The 16,557-nt window shown below is 48.7% G+C and overlaps 1 pseudogene; it reads left to right on the top strand.

The window, feature by feature from the left end:
- The first annotated feature begins 10,669 nt into the window (after window positions 1-10,669).
- LOC136638879 (uncharacterized) lies at window positions 10,670-16,500 on the top strand (annotated as a pseudogene).
- The last annotated feature ends 57 nt before the right edge of the window (window positions 16,501-16,557 follow it).

The following is a 16,557-nucleotide window of genomic DNA, read 5'->3' as shown; positions in this document are numbered from 1 at the left end:
ATGCTTTTAACTATGATAGTCAATTGGGCTTACTCCTGGATAAATGTGGATAGGATTGCAGCATAGGATTGTTAAAAAATTTTGCAGCTTGATGATGTCACATCCAGCCACTTTCATGTTAGTGACATCACTTCCAGTGGGTCCCGGCAGACTGTCATTCTAAAAAGTGAGTCCTGGCCTGAAAAGTTTGAGAACCACTAGTTCTCAAGGGATAGCAGGTGCACTGGGTAGCAGAAAGGCTCAGGTCAGTTGGCCCCTCTCTCCAAAACCATCTCAATGGCAGAAAAAGTTAAGCTCCTGAGCCCTGCAACCAGAATTCCTGCTTTGAGGTCCATGGCATTTTACAGTACCATGCAATTGCCGCCACGTATGTTTTCAACAATGGCACAAGAGGTGCCACAGGGAGGCCATTCCCAACATGCTAGCAGTAATTGTAAATGGCTCCTGAGTGTGTAACCACTCTTGATGATGTGCTGCAGTTGAAACAAAGTGTGGCAGCCAAGGTGCTTTAGAGTACCTGCTGATTGGAGCACATGAGTCTAATGTTGACACTGGCTTCCAGTTTCTGCGTACAGTTGGTTCTTACATATAAAGCCGTACATGGCTTGGGACTTGGGTACCAAAGAATATTCCTTCCCACATCAATCTGCCTGCATGCTGCAGTATCATAGGCAGCCCCACTTCAGGTGAAGATGAGTCACAGAGTCTTTTCAGTGGAGATCCCTCAATTATGGAACTCCTTCCATTGTGAGGCTAGACCATTCCCTACATTGCTCGCTTCTAAGTGAGCAGGTAAGACCTTTTTGTTTTGGTCAACCTTTCCTTGAGTGTCATCAGTTGTTTAAGGGCTCTTCTGTTTGGTTTATCTATATCCTCCTTACCATTTATGTTCTGTATTTTAGCATTGTCTTGATTTTTTATTTTAATTGGTCTAAATATTGATTTGTGGAATGTTGTAAGCCATCTTGATGTCCCCTCCAGCAGAACAAAAAGATGACCTTGAAATACATAATAAATTTTACATAATATTTACATAATATTTTACATAAATAAAACTGGATTTCTACATAAAATGGCAACACCATGTCAAGTTCTTCCCTATAATATATAAGACCACTTACCCCAGCTGATAATGTCACTGTGTATTTCGCCACTTCTCCACACCACTGATTTTTACTGGCAGGACAGGAAAATATGCACACGTGATGTCAAAACGATGCCGAGCCAGGGATTATATCTGATCTGCAGGAAAGGGGGAGAACTTGACATACAGGTACCAGTTTTGGCAGCAACTCCAATCTCACACAAATCAGTAGCACTAGATGGTTTACATGGAAGAATGTTGGTTTAGTTAGACTGCAGATTGAAGCCTATGTATGTGATCAAGTAGGATAGACGCCTTTCATAATGATGGCATTTCATTCACTTTTTTAAACTACAGTGGATGTATTTCCCTTACTCATTTCTCCACTGCATATTTAGAGATGCATAGGGAATATGCATACTCATCATAATATAAGCAAACCTTAGTTCTCGGCCAGCAGAAGTATGGTAGATACGAACAGCAAATGGATTTGAATGAAGCAAATGAAATGCAGACATTTACTAGCATGCAGCAGATCAAGAATTAAAGCAGCGATGTGTAGCAGTGACTTTTTGGGGAGCAACCAAAACCCAGGGGGTCAGGTTGCTGGATGTAGGCGCAAGAGCAGAAGCAGTGAAAAGGCAGACAGGCAAAGACGAGACAGCAGGCATATTGAGGGTTGAAAGTGCAGAGAGAGAGACTGTTTTTACAAGCGTCTGAACTGCTCTTTTATTGTACTTTTGCAACATTAATAAGTTACATCCAGTTCCTAGATTGTGCCACATTGGAATCGCATACAGGGGCTAAGAACAGTTGGTGCCTTTTTCCAAGTGCCGTATCAGCTATTTTCACACTGCGGCCTTGGGAACCTAGCACCCCCTTCGGCGTGCCATTGGGGGGGAAGGTTTGCCTTGCCTGGCCATGTTACCAAGCTGCAGTGCTCTTCTGCATAAGCACTAAAACACCACAGCGATGCCCTTCTGTTCCATCACTTTGAAGCAAACGTTTATGTGATTAAATGCAAACATGTGTACAATATATGATTTGGGTTTGATTTTGAATCTGATAAACTTCCATTTACATATTGAATAATGGCTGTGTCCTTTCAGTAGGTTTCAGAAAATCCAACTGCTTTTTCTCTGAGGTTTTGATGGTTTTTTGGAATTCATTACTTTGATGCATAGTATCACAAATGATTGAGTTACCTCTTATAACTTGAAAGGTTGTATGAATTTAAATCATCCTTTCATGTGCTTAACAGAAATGATTTCAAAGTCAAACTACTTTTTATAGTACAACCCTAGACATGTCTAAGTGTTTACGGGATTGCAGCTTTAGTAATATTTAAAATTGGAAATCAGCACATGTATGTAATATACAAGGGCATGTATATGTTTCCACGACTAACTTTTTGATATTTGAAAAACAAAAACCTTGAGAGGAATCTAAAAATAAAATTTAATTTTTTGGATGGCTGAATGACATCTCAAGAATTAGGTTGTAAGAAATTGGAAAAATTTAAGTGCTTCCACATAAGGCACTGAAGGCAACCTTACAGGAGTGCTCAACATTCTTTTGGAAAATGAGTAACAGGAAGGTGGGGCAGGAAGGCACTTGTATGGCAGGATTGGCAAACTGAGATAGGTGTACTTAACAGTTGCCGACCTCCCATTATGTCATATGGGACAAATGCCCCAGGGCACAAGACTGTAGGACCCCACGGAGGCCTCTCTGAGGCTCCTGACGGGGACAGAAACTGTGCTTCTGGTTTCCCGGAAGCACAGTTTATAGCATTGGGGAACCTCAGCGAGGCTTCCCCAACACAGCCTTGGGTCACACAAGGCTCCGTGAGTCTCAGGTGAGTGGGGGTGTGTGTGAATTTGTGCATTGGGGTAGCAATAGCCCACAGAGGGGCGCCATCGCAGACCTTTGCCCTGGGGCGCAGGGCTGGGGAGGTCCGTCACTGGTACTTAATCCCTTCTATGCTTTTGGATTCCTACCAGCAAATGCCGAATATTTACACACTCACACACATGCACACAGAGCCACTCTCACATCCAGTTTGGGAGCCCGGTTGGGAACAAAATTTAAAATTGTCCCATGGGGTGGGGGGCATTTGCAGGGAGGATCAATCAGCAAGGAAGAGTCTGTGTGTAATGTTTGTAAGGGCAGTTGTGACAGCAGCTATTTATATGAAATCACCCTCAGAAGACAATTATCAGACTCAGTGGGGGGGGGGGGAGGCTGCAGTTTAGTGGTAGAGTGCATGATTTGCATGCAAATAAATCTCAGGTTCAATCCCTGGCACCTCCAGGTACAGCAGTTGAGAGAGAACTCTGTTTGCAACTCTGGAGAGCTGCAGCAGACATAACAAGCTAGGATAGACTCAATTTTCTAACTCCATACAAGGCAGCTTTAGATGTACACCAAGCAGTTTAGTTTCCAAACGTCTCTCTGGTCAGGTCCACAAGGTGATATTTCTGTGATGTGGCAATGTCCCCCTGGTAAATTGAGTTGCCATGGTGATCCCAATAAAAGGACTATTGCTTATCCCCAGTCAACTAGAGGACTACCCTCTGGATAGATTTCAATGCCCCACTCAGAAACCTTGACACTGCACAAATGCAGCAGACTTAGCAACAGGTTCATGAAACATATTTACAGAGCAGCTTTTCAAACAGCCTACCTAAAAGCAAATAAATAGCAGTATAAACTGTTCACACAGAGGTAAGGTACATTTTTTAATGGCTGTGTCTTCCTTGCTGTGGAGGTAAGGGGGATGGTCTGGCAGGAGTTACATTTTCATGTAGGCAGAGGCCAACAAGCAACTGACCAACTAGTCATGTGACCAAGATGAAGACTCAGGACTTGGCTGGACAAGAGTCTGGAGTTGCAGTGCCTGACTGGTTGCTAAGTCAGTGAGAAGGAAACCGCTAGGGATGGGAATATCCAGTGTGGCTTGACTCGAGTTGAGTTGCCAAGTCATTGCCCCCCACAACTCAACTCAAAAAAGAGTCATAAGGGGGGCACTTTCTGAGTCTCTGACTCACTCTTTAGTGACTCTAATGAACTTGAGTTGTGTCACTTCTCCCCTTAAAAAGCCAGCCATGGGAAAAAAACGGGGCTGCTGCCAGGCTCTGTGTGTGTTGGAGTTCTCTTTACTCACTCTTCTGCTGTCCTTGCCCATCTATAAAGAGGACAGGAGGGGTGGAAGGGATGGCAAGAGAGAGGGGATGGAAGCAGCAAGTGGGCAGGAGGGGTGGGAGGGACTGCGTGAGAGCCAGGACAGAAGCGGAGAACTGAGGAGTCACATGGAGCAGCTGAGGGGCTTACCAGGACAACTAAATCCTTGGCAGCCCTACTCAGAAGTAGTCCCACTGCAGCCGGTCATTCAGTATGGGTCGCCCTCCCCACCAGGTATGCCATGCAAATTGTGATCGCTATGAACTCCTTGCTGCCTCTCTCTCCTTCAGTTTTTAAGCCAATCTTAGGGCAAGAACCCCCTTGGCTCCTCCTCCTGCCCTCCCTCAGCCAATGGAAATATCAGAATGCCCATCCTTTGTCCAATTGTCATCCTTTCCTTCCTGTATGCAGGGACAAGTGCTGAGTCAGGGGAGCCCTGACTCAAGTCTTTTTCAGAGTCTTCCACATGCACAACTCATGAGTCTCTGAGTCACCCAAAATCACACATTTTTGCGACTCAAATTTGAGTCACTGACTTGAGTTCCCAACACTGGAAACTGCCCAATAACACTGCAGATCAAGGCTGGCTTTGTGTTCTGGTACTCCCTGACACACTTGGGGTTTTCTTTTTACATAACAGTATTTGAATGTATTATACCTGTAAATTAAATCAAAGAGCCACATCACTCAGATGGTACATTTGATTTATAGTGGTTCTTCTCTGCTTCTATATCACATTCATCACAAATGACCCATGAGAAACTTCAGGAGAAATTCTAACTGGATTAGGCCTCTGGTGCTTATGGAAAGGTAAGATGAAGTAAAGCCAGTGTGGCATAGCCTGTCACACATGGTGCATAAAAGTTCTCACTAGCTGAAAGTTGGTGTAGTAGAATGACCAAGAGACTAACAGAGCAATTCTATCTATCGCTAGCACTGGCACAGCAGCTGCTATGCTGGCGTTAGACATTGCAAATGTGTAAAGCATATTTACGACAACTCTCATGTCAGCTGCACCAGCAAGAAGGCCTCTGCTGGCCCACTGGTGCTACAACTGGATCTTTGGCCACTGGTAGGGGTGAGTATTTGCTGAGCAGTGCAGGGGCTTGGAGAGGATGGAACTGAGGTGGGAAGGGATGTTTCTGGGCCAGGGAAGGCAGAACAGGGGGCAGCAGAGGAGGCCTCTGCCATATCCTATCCTCCCCTCCTGGGCCTGGGGCCCTTCACAGGGCTTCTCAGAGTTGTGCCAGTTAATTAGTTGGTACAGCTCCAAATAGTCTCATTGAGCAGGCTGTGGCTCGACATGGGGTAATGGGAAACATATCTCCTTAGCTAGAGCAACCTCCAGCCTAGTCCTAACCTGCACTGGATACGCCACTCAACACAGCTGCACCAGTGCAGGTTAGGATTGGGCTGCCTGTTGTGAGTAGGAGGGTCCCTAAATCCCACCTCTGCCATGAACAGGGCCAGTCTCTCCATAAGGCTGACTGAGGCAGTCATCTCAGGCCGTGCAATGATGGGTGGCAATAGATGCACAGGGGGTAGGGCATCATGCTCACCAATTGCCTCCTTCTGGCCTCCACCTGACACACCCTCTGTTACTGGCAAGCTTTTTGTTAAAACACAAGTGACATGTGCACCAGGGGAAAATAATTGCGTGAAAGGATGAACTGTAATGGCCAATGGCACAACTGTACAATTTGGTGGTGAGAAAGAAAATGGAGGTTTTTGGTGGTTCGCGAAACTGACAGGGTAGATTAGGCTATGTGCATCAAGGGTTAAATTACCTGCTACTGGGGGGGGGGAGCAGCAATGCTGTCCAATCACCATTATAGCCACAGAGGCTTGAGTGGTGGATAAAGTGAAACTTTTTTTTACATGGGTTGCGATTCTTAAAAGTTTGGGAACCAAACCTAAGCAAACCACTCTCTTTCAATTTCAGCTTCCATTTGCAATATGGGGAGAATAATAATGATTGCATATTGTGGTATTATTGAGATAACTTATGTGATATCTGACCACTCCAAGGCATAATATACATGAAAAAATCAACAAAGAGTCCTGTAGCAGCATAGAGAGAAAAATAATCATTATAGCATATGCTTTCGTGGACTGAGATGCAAGGTATTCTCATCACCATCCTTGGACTGCCAAAAATTTTATTTTCTGGGCTCTTTTATGTACTCAGGCCAAATGAAGAAAAAACACAAATTTATTTAAAACCTTGGCAATTACATAAACAGTTTTTTAGCAGCCCCGCTGAATTCCACAGGGATCATTTTGCAAGAAAGGTGACTTTGAAATAAAAGATGGAATCTGAAAGCTCCCATGATATAATGTAAACATTGTCTCTGTGCCATGATTAGGATTGTTTAAAACTCCAGTCACATCAACAAATATGACAGCCATGTACGGAGTGTGCAGAATTGCTCTGGGATTTATATCATCATTTGGCGGATTGATCTACAACTAACTGCTCCAGCATTCATAAAACACACATTGTGTTAGATTGGTAGACATATCCATCCAAAGAAAAAGCACATTCACATCACATTAAAATGGAATAGCGGTAATATTTTAGCAACCCTTTAACCCTTTTTTTGTAGTTTTACATAATGACTAAATAAAAGAGCAACAAAAATCCTAGTCACACCTGATTTACCATGGTGTTGAATTGTTTTGTGCTTGAAATAGTTACTGTACCCATTTGACAAGTGTGTCAATGATACTTCATACACCTGCAGTCTTACATTCTTCATATTTGCAGATTGCATGGGAAAGTGGGAGAAAAATCAAAAGAGCAAAAGCCTGGAGAAAAGGGATGCTACCATGTGGAGGTGTAGCAAATCCATGTCTTCCTGATTGCTCCAGAGTGATTGTGTATAGGAAGTGACTGAATAAATCTGGCAATGTCTGCTCCTCCCCGACCCTTTTCCCATAAATCCCCTGCACTAGCATTAAAGGTATCTGTGCTGGCATGTAAGATAAGAGCCAGTGCTTTTTGCAAGATGCTCAGGAAGAGCAATATAGTGCTGGGCATTGTATTGGTGCAGCAGATTGCATGTGCTATGCTGTATTGCTGCAGCTACAATCATTAACAAGCAGGCCAAATACCAACAGCCCACCTGGCTGGGCCAAGTCTGGAACCCTCGGTACTTATTGGATAGATAGTGCCTAGTGCCCCATCAGGAGGCAAGTAGAGGTGCATGGGAAGCCTCGATCAGGGCTTTGCCCTTTGCTTCCAGCAAACTGGTGCCTATTCTGTCCTCTGGATTTGGGTCACTGTCCCCACACTATATTTTCTGCAATGTCAAAAACAGCTCGTTCATGAGTGGAAAAATTTTTTCAGCCAATGGAGGGGCAGGTGTCCCCATACACAACAGTTTTGATAGAAATTAAGGACTATGTTTACTGATTGATTGACCCCAGCTGGAAAATGCAGTGGGTCCTGCCTACTCTCAGACTATGCTCAAGTGTGGGCCTCTAACATGGAGGAGACTTTACCTGCCTGAGTCCTCTTTTGGGCACAGCTGCTCTGGCTCTGAATCCAGGATCACAATGTGGTTCTCTTAGCTTCCTAGCAGCCCTCCATCTGGCTCTCCTAGCTTCCTCACATCCAACTCTTGTGAAAGGGGGTCAAGGAAGCTGAACAAGTCCCCAAGTCCTGGCAGTCTCCAAGGCCAGTTATAATTCAAGCTGGAAGGCTTTTCAGCCTGCAGACCCAATCCTGGTCAACTTTCCAGCACTAATGCAGCCATGCCAATGGGGCAGGTACCACATCCTGCAGTGGGGGAGGGCATAGCTGAGGCAAAAGCTGAGGCAGTAGCTGAAAATATAATAATAATAATAATAATAACTTTATTTTTTTTACCCTGCCTTTCTCCCCGAAGGGACTCAAGGCGGCTTACAACATATTAAAAACAATTTAAAAACAAATAAAAACATATTAACACATACTAAAAACAGCAGTCAGAGTAAAAAAAAATAGGTAAAAAGAGCATAGAGCAGCAGCAAGTCATAAAAGAATCAGGCCTGTAAAAAATATTAAAAGATGTTAAAAAGATGTTAAAAGGCCAAGAACTCAGAAGGCCTGTTTAAACAGAAGGGTCTTCAGGCCTTGCCGAAAGGTCTCAAGAGAGGAAGCCATTCTTAAGTCAAGGGGAAGGGAGTTCCATAGCGTTGGTGCCACTACTGAGAAGGCCCTATTTCTTGCAGCCGCCCCACATACCTCCCTAGGCGGCGGCACTTGTAAAAAGGCCTTCTCTGATGACCTGAGAGGGCGAGCCGAATTGTACGGGAGCAGGCGATCTCTAAGATACCCTGGTCCAGAGCAGTATAGGGCTTTAAAGGTCAATACCAGCACCTTGAATTGGGCCCGGAAACGAATGGGCAGCCTGTGCAGCCGCTGGAGAAGCGGACTGACAGAGTCAAACCGCCTACCTCCAGTAACCACACGGGCCGCCGCATTCTGCACTAGTTGCAGTTTCCGAACCGTCTTCAAGGGCAGCCCCACATAGAGCGCGGGAAATAGAGCCCCACATAGAGTCCCACATAGAGAAAAATATTTGTTCCCTTACCTTGGAGTTACATTGTGACTCCATCAGTGCTGGAAAGTTGGATAGGACTGGGACCTGCATCTCTAGACTTTGCCACAGAATGGTGCTGAGGGGCAACAAATCCTCATGAGGCCTTAAAGATTTGTGTAAATGATTACTTCTTCCTAAAAGTAGAGAAGAACTTTGACTTCTTTGGGAGAAAAGGGGTGCAAAGAACGATACCACTGAAAGGTGCAATGAGAGATACCACTGAAGTATGTATAAGAATCTTGATATTGCACCAGCCTGTATGAACTTGAATTGTACCAAGTTCATGAAATGTAGTTTTGCCTCCAGCACTCACCAGTACCAGCTCATAGCATGTCCATTTGACCCTCTTTACTGTCTGCCACAGGAGTACATACAAAGAGATTATATATATCCATTTTCCATTAAAGCACACACTCACAGTTGTAATTTATCCAGGAATGCATAACCCATGATGTAGCTATTCTTAGGGCCAAACTACATATTATTGTTACTGTTATTGTTATCCTGCTGCTCAGTGAGGTAGTCTGAAACGCTGTCGAAGAGACCTTACCGACCAACGACTTGTTACCACCTGCCTGAAGGATAGCACCAGAAGGCCAAGAACCACAAGAGCAGACATAGAACGCATCGCAGCGAACTTCTACACAGAGGTATACCGAACCACTACGCCTTCCCAAGGTGTCCCTCTCCAACAGACAAGAAGCCACCACCCATCCTCACCTGTGAAGTTGAGAAAGCCATTCAGTTGCTGAAGAAGGGAATAGCACCGGGATCTGACAGAGTTGTTGTGGACTTCCTCAGAGCAGGAGGTGAAAGCATCTACAAACTGCTGGCCTTTCACTTTAACTCCTACCTTGAGATTGGGAATATCCCCGACCAATGGAAAAACTCAAAGATGGTCCTGATCGACAAGAAAGGCAGCTAGCGTGCCCATATGGGCACGCTAGCGCTGATTGCCAGGCTAAACCCCCCCTATCAGCCGGCAGCAGGGCTTTGCTGCCAGCTGATTGGCTGGCTGGCCTTGGGGGGTGGGACAACTGAGCCTGATCTAGCGAGCAGGTGCTAGACCCGGCTCAGTTCCGTTCCTGGAAACGACCGAGCAGGTTGCTTTTCCAGGAGCGGAGAGAGGCTGCCCCACGACGGGGCTTGAGGTGCGGAGATCCGCGCTTGCAGGCTCCCGTCACTGTGGCAGAGGGCAGCCTCTCGGGAGTGAGCTGCGTGCTCTGCATTTTCGCTCCAGGGCGCAGGGACAAGCAGCCCCGTGAGCGATAGTGAGGAGGGCGTCCTGCTGCGCGCTCTGCGGACTGCGTGGGGGGGCTGCTGTGCGCTCTGCAGAGTGCCATCAAGGGGGGTGGCCCGCTGCGCGCTCTGCATAGGGACTGTCATTGGGGGGGCCGTTGCGCGCTCTGACCGAGCGGCAACAACAAAGGGCCGCCCAGGCGACGACCCGGAGGTTGTTCGGGCCTCATTTTGGCAGCCATTGGGGGGGCGCCTCGTGGCTGGCCGCCATTTTAGGCCTGCCTCGTGGCGCGCCGCCATTTTTAAACTTTAAAAAAATAAATAAAAATAAAATAAAAATTTGACCGGCGGCCATTTTGAGGGCTTCAACTGCCCTAGGGTTTTTTGCCTTACAGAGTTGGGGACTTTCAGTCAGCGGGCTCCAGTCGCCTCATGACGGGCAGGAAACTGCGGCGGCGGCGGCGCTGCCACGACCGTCCTCTTTCCGGATTGCTCCCTTTCGTATCGTATCCAGTAAAAAATTAGAACACAGGGTTTGGTGGGCCCCTACTGGGATATTTCTTCACAGGGGGTGGACATGGGGAAGAAAGCCCAGAAGTCGGGTGGCAAGGCGGCCAAAAAGGCAGTTCCAGCTTGGCCTCTCCCCTCCCCTCCCTCATCGTCGGATGAGGATGATCAAATTGCAGAGTTGTGGGCTGTAACGGCTCGCTATGACGCGCGAAAACAAGAGAGGGCCCTTCGCAAGGCGGGGCAGGGTGATGGGGGCTCCAGCTCCAGGGCAGTCCCTGTACCTCGCAGATCAAGTAGGATAAGTAAAGGGGCCTCTCTCCCTCCCCGGCAGGTTCATGTTTTGGAGGACAAGCACGTTACTGTCGAGGAGGGCGAAGTGCAGGACGGCAACACCCTAGAGGCAAAGGAGGAGGTGGTCTGTCCTGTTAAAAGGCCTCGGCCACAGGCTAATAGTGGCTGCGATGGGCAAGGCGAGCCGTGGGCGGGCTTTGCTCACAATGCAGAGTCTGCGTGGGAAGACAAGGAAGGCATTCCTTGGGCACCTAGCCGGGCTGCACCAGATCAGCCCTGGTCTCCTTGGGGGCCTCCTTCCTTCTGGCAAGGGCCCTATTACCCCCAGTACCCCTGGGCCCTGGGTTGGACATATCCCTGTCCCAAATCTGGTCCCAGGGCCAGCAGGGCACCCCCCTGGTGTGGTCATTATCCTGCCATGGCCAACACAGAGTTGGACCAGCAGGATGTGGACTGGGGGGAAGAGTCATTGGGATTGGTGGTGGAGAGGGAGAAGCCTACGGTTTCATATGGCATCATCGCCATCCCTCTGGGCTCTCACCTCGCCATGTCGGTCAAGGAGAAGATATGGCGAGGTGACTTTGTGGACATGTTCAGTCTCCTTCACATTGAGCCTGAGCCTACCCCCAAAGTGGGAAACCCTGTGCGTGATGAGGAAACCGTCAGGCAGAGGAAGATAGACAAGAATTGGACCAATTGGCTGAATGGGTTCATTGTCTATGCTGGGGTCACTGTCCAGTTGCACCCCAAAAAGGCGGGGAAACTATTCAAATACCTGGACATTATTCATCGCGCTTTGCGTGATCATGCTGGTGCAGCTTGGATGGCTTATGACCATCAATTTCGCATCAGAGTCGCACAGGACCCATCTTTGGACTGGACTATACCCCAGTGGGAACTCTGGGTGCAGTTAGTCCTACCGGCTAGGGCAACGTTGGGGGATAGGTGGATAGCGGGCATTTGATTGCTCGTTCCAGACCCGAGCAGCCTGCTTCACCTGAGGGTGCGCAGTGGGTTCAATCCCCTCGCGCTTACTTCCAATTTAATGCCACTGGCAAATGCAACAGGCCAGGATGTTCGTTTTCCCATGGCTGCCCCATGTGTGGGGCTGGGCATCCCGTGGCAAAATGTCCATGGATCAGTGGACCACGGCAAGGTTTCCGCCCCTTCCGTGGTAAAAAGCCGGGTGGTGGACCTTCAACTGGTGTTGGCAAAGGGCCCGACGCCAATTGAGATTCCCTCCTTGGTTTACTGGCTGCAATTTTATACAGATCGTTCTGCAGCCAGAGTATTTGAGGGTTTTCAGCTTGGTTTTGAGATCCTAGCCCCGCCTCCAGTTAGCCCCACGTTCGCTCGCAACCTCCGGTCAGTGACTGACATTGAGGAGGTGGTGCGAGGTAAAAATAGCCAAGGAGTTAGAAGCGGGTAGAATAGCTGGACTGTTTTGCGGTTCCTCCGTGGAGGAATTGCAGGTATCCCCCCCTGGGTGTGGTGCCTAAAAAAGCCCTGGGCCAATTTAGACTGATTCACCACCTGTTCTTTCCGGAGGGTTCCTCCATAAATGACGGGATACTGACCCACCAGTGTTCAGTCAGATACACTTCTTTAGACGAGGTGGTTGCCTGCCTCAAGAAGTGTGGCCCTGGGGCCTTGATGGCCAAGGCAGATATTCAGTCTGCCTTTTGATTGCTTCTAGTGCACCCCCAGGATTTCTGCCAGACAATAGAGCATTGCCAATGGGGTGTTCAATTTCCTGTTCAGATTTTGAGGCGTCCAGTACATTTTGGAATGACTGTGCGTTTCAGAACTGTGTTACGATCCACTGCCCACTACTTTTTATGGGACCATCTGGGTCTGGCGTCTGTGCTCGGCTCCTGGGTGACTTTACAGTGCTGTGTGAGCAGCTGGAGGTCCCCCTGGCACACGAGAAGACAGAGGGCGCCCCCCTCTTGGCAAGCTCACCTTTTAGGTATCAATTTGGACTCGGTTACACAGACCAACTGCCTGCCAAGGGACAAATTAGATAAGCTGATAGGGATGTTGACTAGCGCCCTAGGGTCCCGGGTTATGAATCTGGTTAGAGTCTTTGTCAAACAGTGTCTTGCTATCACCACTGTTTTATCAGCCAGACATGAGCCTGGGCTTGAAAATAGCATGGCCGTCGCTCTCTCTCGATTTCAGGGGGAACGCTTTCGGCTGCTGGCCTTGCGGCCAGGCTGTGTCCGGATCCCAGGCCCCCCACGGCTGCTTTGGTTAGGTCACGGTTTACCCCCCCCCCAACAGAGTCCTTCAGTGGGGGGACTGTGTGTCACGGTCTGGGAGTTTATCCATAACATACCAGTTAGGGCGTGGGCAGTGGATTCAGTTGAAACAGGCTCCGAGCCGGTGTCTTTGTCCCGTATCTGTCAGGGAACAGTGCTGCTTAATGGCTCCTGCAGGAGTGGGCCCGCTATTCCGCCACGAGGATCGCCCCACCCCTTCCCCTTTACCAGTTTCGGGCCATTTTTTAAACGAGCACAGTCTCAATTAGGCCTGCGGCCTGAATTGTTTGGGCTGCATTCATTTAGGATTGGGGCAGCATCCATTTAGGATTGGGGCAGCATTCATTTAGGATTGGGGCAGCATCCATTGCAGCCAGCATTGGTTTCTCCCCCCAGGGCATCAGGCGCATCGGTAGATGGCGCTCTGGTGCCTTTAAATTCTAAGTGCATAAAGGTGCCGCCAGGGCTCTGTGTGCAACGACAGTGGGCACAATGTGTGCACTGCCAGGTTGGCACAATGTGTCAGAGCCAGGTAGGCCCTGTTGGCAGCGCTCAGTGAGCGTGTGCCACGCCAGTGTTGGCGAGATGTGTCAGAGCCGAGTAGGCTCTGTTGGCAGCGCTCAGAGGGCGTGTGCCGCGCCAGTGTTGGAGAGATGTGTCAGAGCCGAGTAGGCTCTGTTGGCAGCGCTCAGAGGGCGTGTGCCGCGCCAGTGTTGGCGAGATGTGTCAGAGCCGAGTAGGCTCTGTTGGCAGCGCTCAGAGGGCGTGTGCCGTGCCAGTGTTGGCAAGATGTGTCAGAGCCGCATAGGCTCTGTTGGCAGCGCTTGGAGGGCGTTTGCCGCGCCAGTGTCGGCGCAAGGGGTAGGTGGGGTCCTGTAAGTTAGCTAAGGCGGACCAGGTCACTGTCCGTGACTGGCCATGGGAGTGAGTATTAGAGCAGAGGAAGGATTCCTCCTTTCTCTTGGCCTGTCCAGTGAGCTTATCTCACGATGTGCTTCTTTTTCCCACAGGTCCGCGAAGGAGCTGCCCAGCCAGGGTCTTGATCTGCGGACACTCCATAGTTTTTTGGGCCCGGAAGCATGCCATGTCATCCAGTTTCGGCTCTCAGCTGGCGCTGGGTGATGTTGCGCACATTGATTGGTTGGCCAAGAGGGGTATGTGTTGGGGCCAATTTTTCCCAGCCATTTTGGAGTACATTGCTGTTAACCCGCTGCCGCAGGTAATCGTGGTGCACTTGGGCGAAAATGACTTGGGTCAGAGGACGTCCATGTCCTTGAGGCTTCAGGCCCGCAAGGATTTTGACTCATTAGTCTGTCAGTTTCCCGGGATTACTATCCTGTGGTCTGACATGCTGCCTAGGAGAATTTGGCGCTGGGCGAGTTGTGTAAAAAGAATTGAGGTAGCACGAAAAAGGGTCAACACTTACCTGGGCAGGGTCGTCACGGAGCTTGGTGGAGTGGCTATCCATCATCCCAGCATTGCTTTTGAGGAGCCTGCTCTTTACCGTGGCGATGGGGTTCACCTTTCTCCTATGGGTTATGGGCGCTTTCTTTCAGAGTTGCAACAAGGTTTGGCCCTCTTTTTGGGTGTAGGGAAGGCCAAGCCCGAGGCTAACCCTCCCTTGTGGCGGTAGAAGTGCGGGGTGGGTAGACAGAAGACCTTCTCCGGCGTCCAATCTAAGCCAGCAAGGGCAGGGGTGAGCCAGAACCGCTCTTTGGATGCTTGTCTGGCTCGAGGAGGCAGGCTGGCTAGCCCCTGGTCTGAACTTTGGGGCCTTGCAGGGGTGACCTGAAGGCAGAGTAGTTTGGCTGGCTTACCCTCTTTGGGCGACAGTGAAAGGCGGGCTTAATAACAATTGAGCTACGCCTGGAGTTGGGTGGACGCCCCATGAGACTGGGGGACGTAGACGGCTAGGCCGTTTCCCCCATTTAGAACCCCGCACTTAGTTTGGGTATTGTTTCCTATTTTGCCTTGTTGCGCTTGTTGTAAGTTAATAAAGTGGCCCATTTAATCCCATACCTGTTGTCGGCTGTATTTATTGGGGAATGCATGGTAAGGGCAACAAAGAAGACATCAGCAACTACTGGCCAATCACTTTGCTATCAATCCCCTACAAAGTCTTTACCAAGATCATCCTGAACCGACTGGAGTCAACATTGGACACATACCAGCCAGTGGAACAAGCCAGCTTCCGAAAGGGTTTCTGCCGCATGGATCATATCCACAGCATTACCCAGCTGATCGAGCGATGCTGAGAGCACAAGATGCCGCTTATACTGACGTTCGTGGACTACAAAAAGGCCTTCAACTCAATGCTGTCCTCAACTCTCTCCTGCACGTTGGAGTGGACCCATCGTATATCAACATTCTAGAACAATGCAACACTGGGTCATCAACAACCATCCAATTTTTTGACCGCAAGCTGCACATCCCCATTGAAAAAGGAGTCCGAAAGGGTGACACCATCTCCCCGAAACTCTTCCCCTCAGCCCTTCAGTATGCCATCAACCAACTTGATTGGGACCATAAGGGTCTGTTGATCAATGGAAAGAAGCTCTCAAACTTGTGGTTCACAGAAGACATCGTACTTATCAGCAACAATACAATGGAGATGAATGAGATGCTGAACGAGCTGAATAAAGTAGGCAAAGCTATCGACTTGGAGATGAATATGAAGAAAACCCAGATGATGACCAACCAATGGTGCGACAACGGCAACGTGCAACTCTGTGGTGCCACCCTGTGTAAAGTTGACAGTTACATCTACTTGGGAAGTGAAGTGAACATGGCCAACAACCTAACGATTGAGATTGGGAGACAAAGGAAAGCTGCGTGGGCTGCCATGGGATCAATTCGAGAAGTCACCAGTCAGATCCAGGATCCGCAGCTGAGAGCCCACCTGTTTGACTCCATAGTACTTCCGGCTTTTTGCTATGCCACAGAAACATGGGCCGATAACAAGACCATAGTTACTGCCATGCAAACCACCCACCGGGCACTTGAAAGATGCCTCCCTGGAACGAACTGCCAAAAGCAATGGCAACATGGTCTCAGAAGTCAAGATCTCTGGCAAGAATCCAAGATCCGCGACCCGCTCAAGTACATGGCTTCTGCAAAGCACAGAGGGGCAGGACATGTCATCCACCGAACAGACGACCAATGGAGCACCAGAATCACGCACTGGATCCTGTATCACATCAAAAGAACCATTGGCCGACCAGCTACTCGCTGGTCAGATACCTTTTCCAGATCATTTAAACAACAGGGACTGCCACACTGGACAACAGTCGCACTAGACCAAAAAACATGGAGCGAGTGTGGGCCACATTGGAAAGATTGCCAGTGAGGATGAACCATCAGTGTCAATGTTATTGTTATCCTATAACTTTCAACAAAAGTTCAT

Source organism: Tiliqua scincoides, chromosome 2, assembly GCF_035046505.1.
Source record: "Tiliqua scincoides isolate rTilSci1 chromosome 2, rTilSci1.hap2, whole genome shotgun sequence".
Classification (NCBI taxonomy): Eukaryota; Metazoa; Chordata; class Lepidosauria; order Squamata; family Scincidae; genus Tiliqua; species Tiliqua scincoides.
Note: the sequence above shows the minus strand (reverse complement) of the source record. Positions and strands in the feature narration are given on the sequence as shown.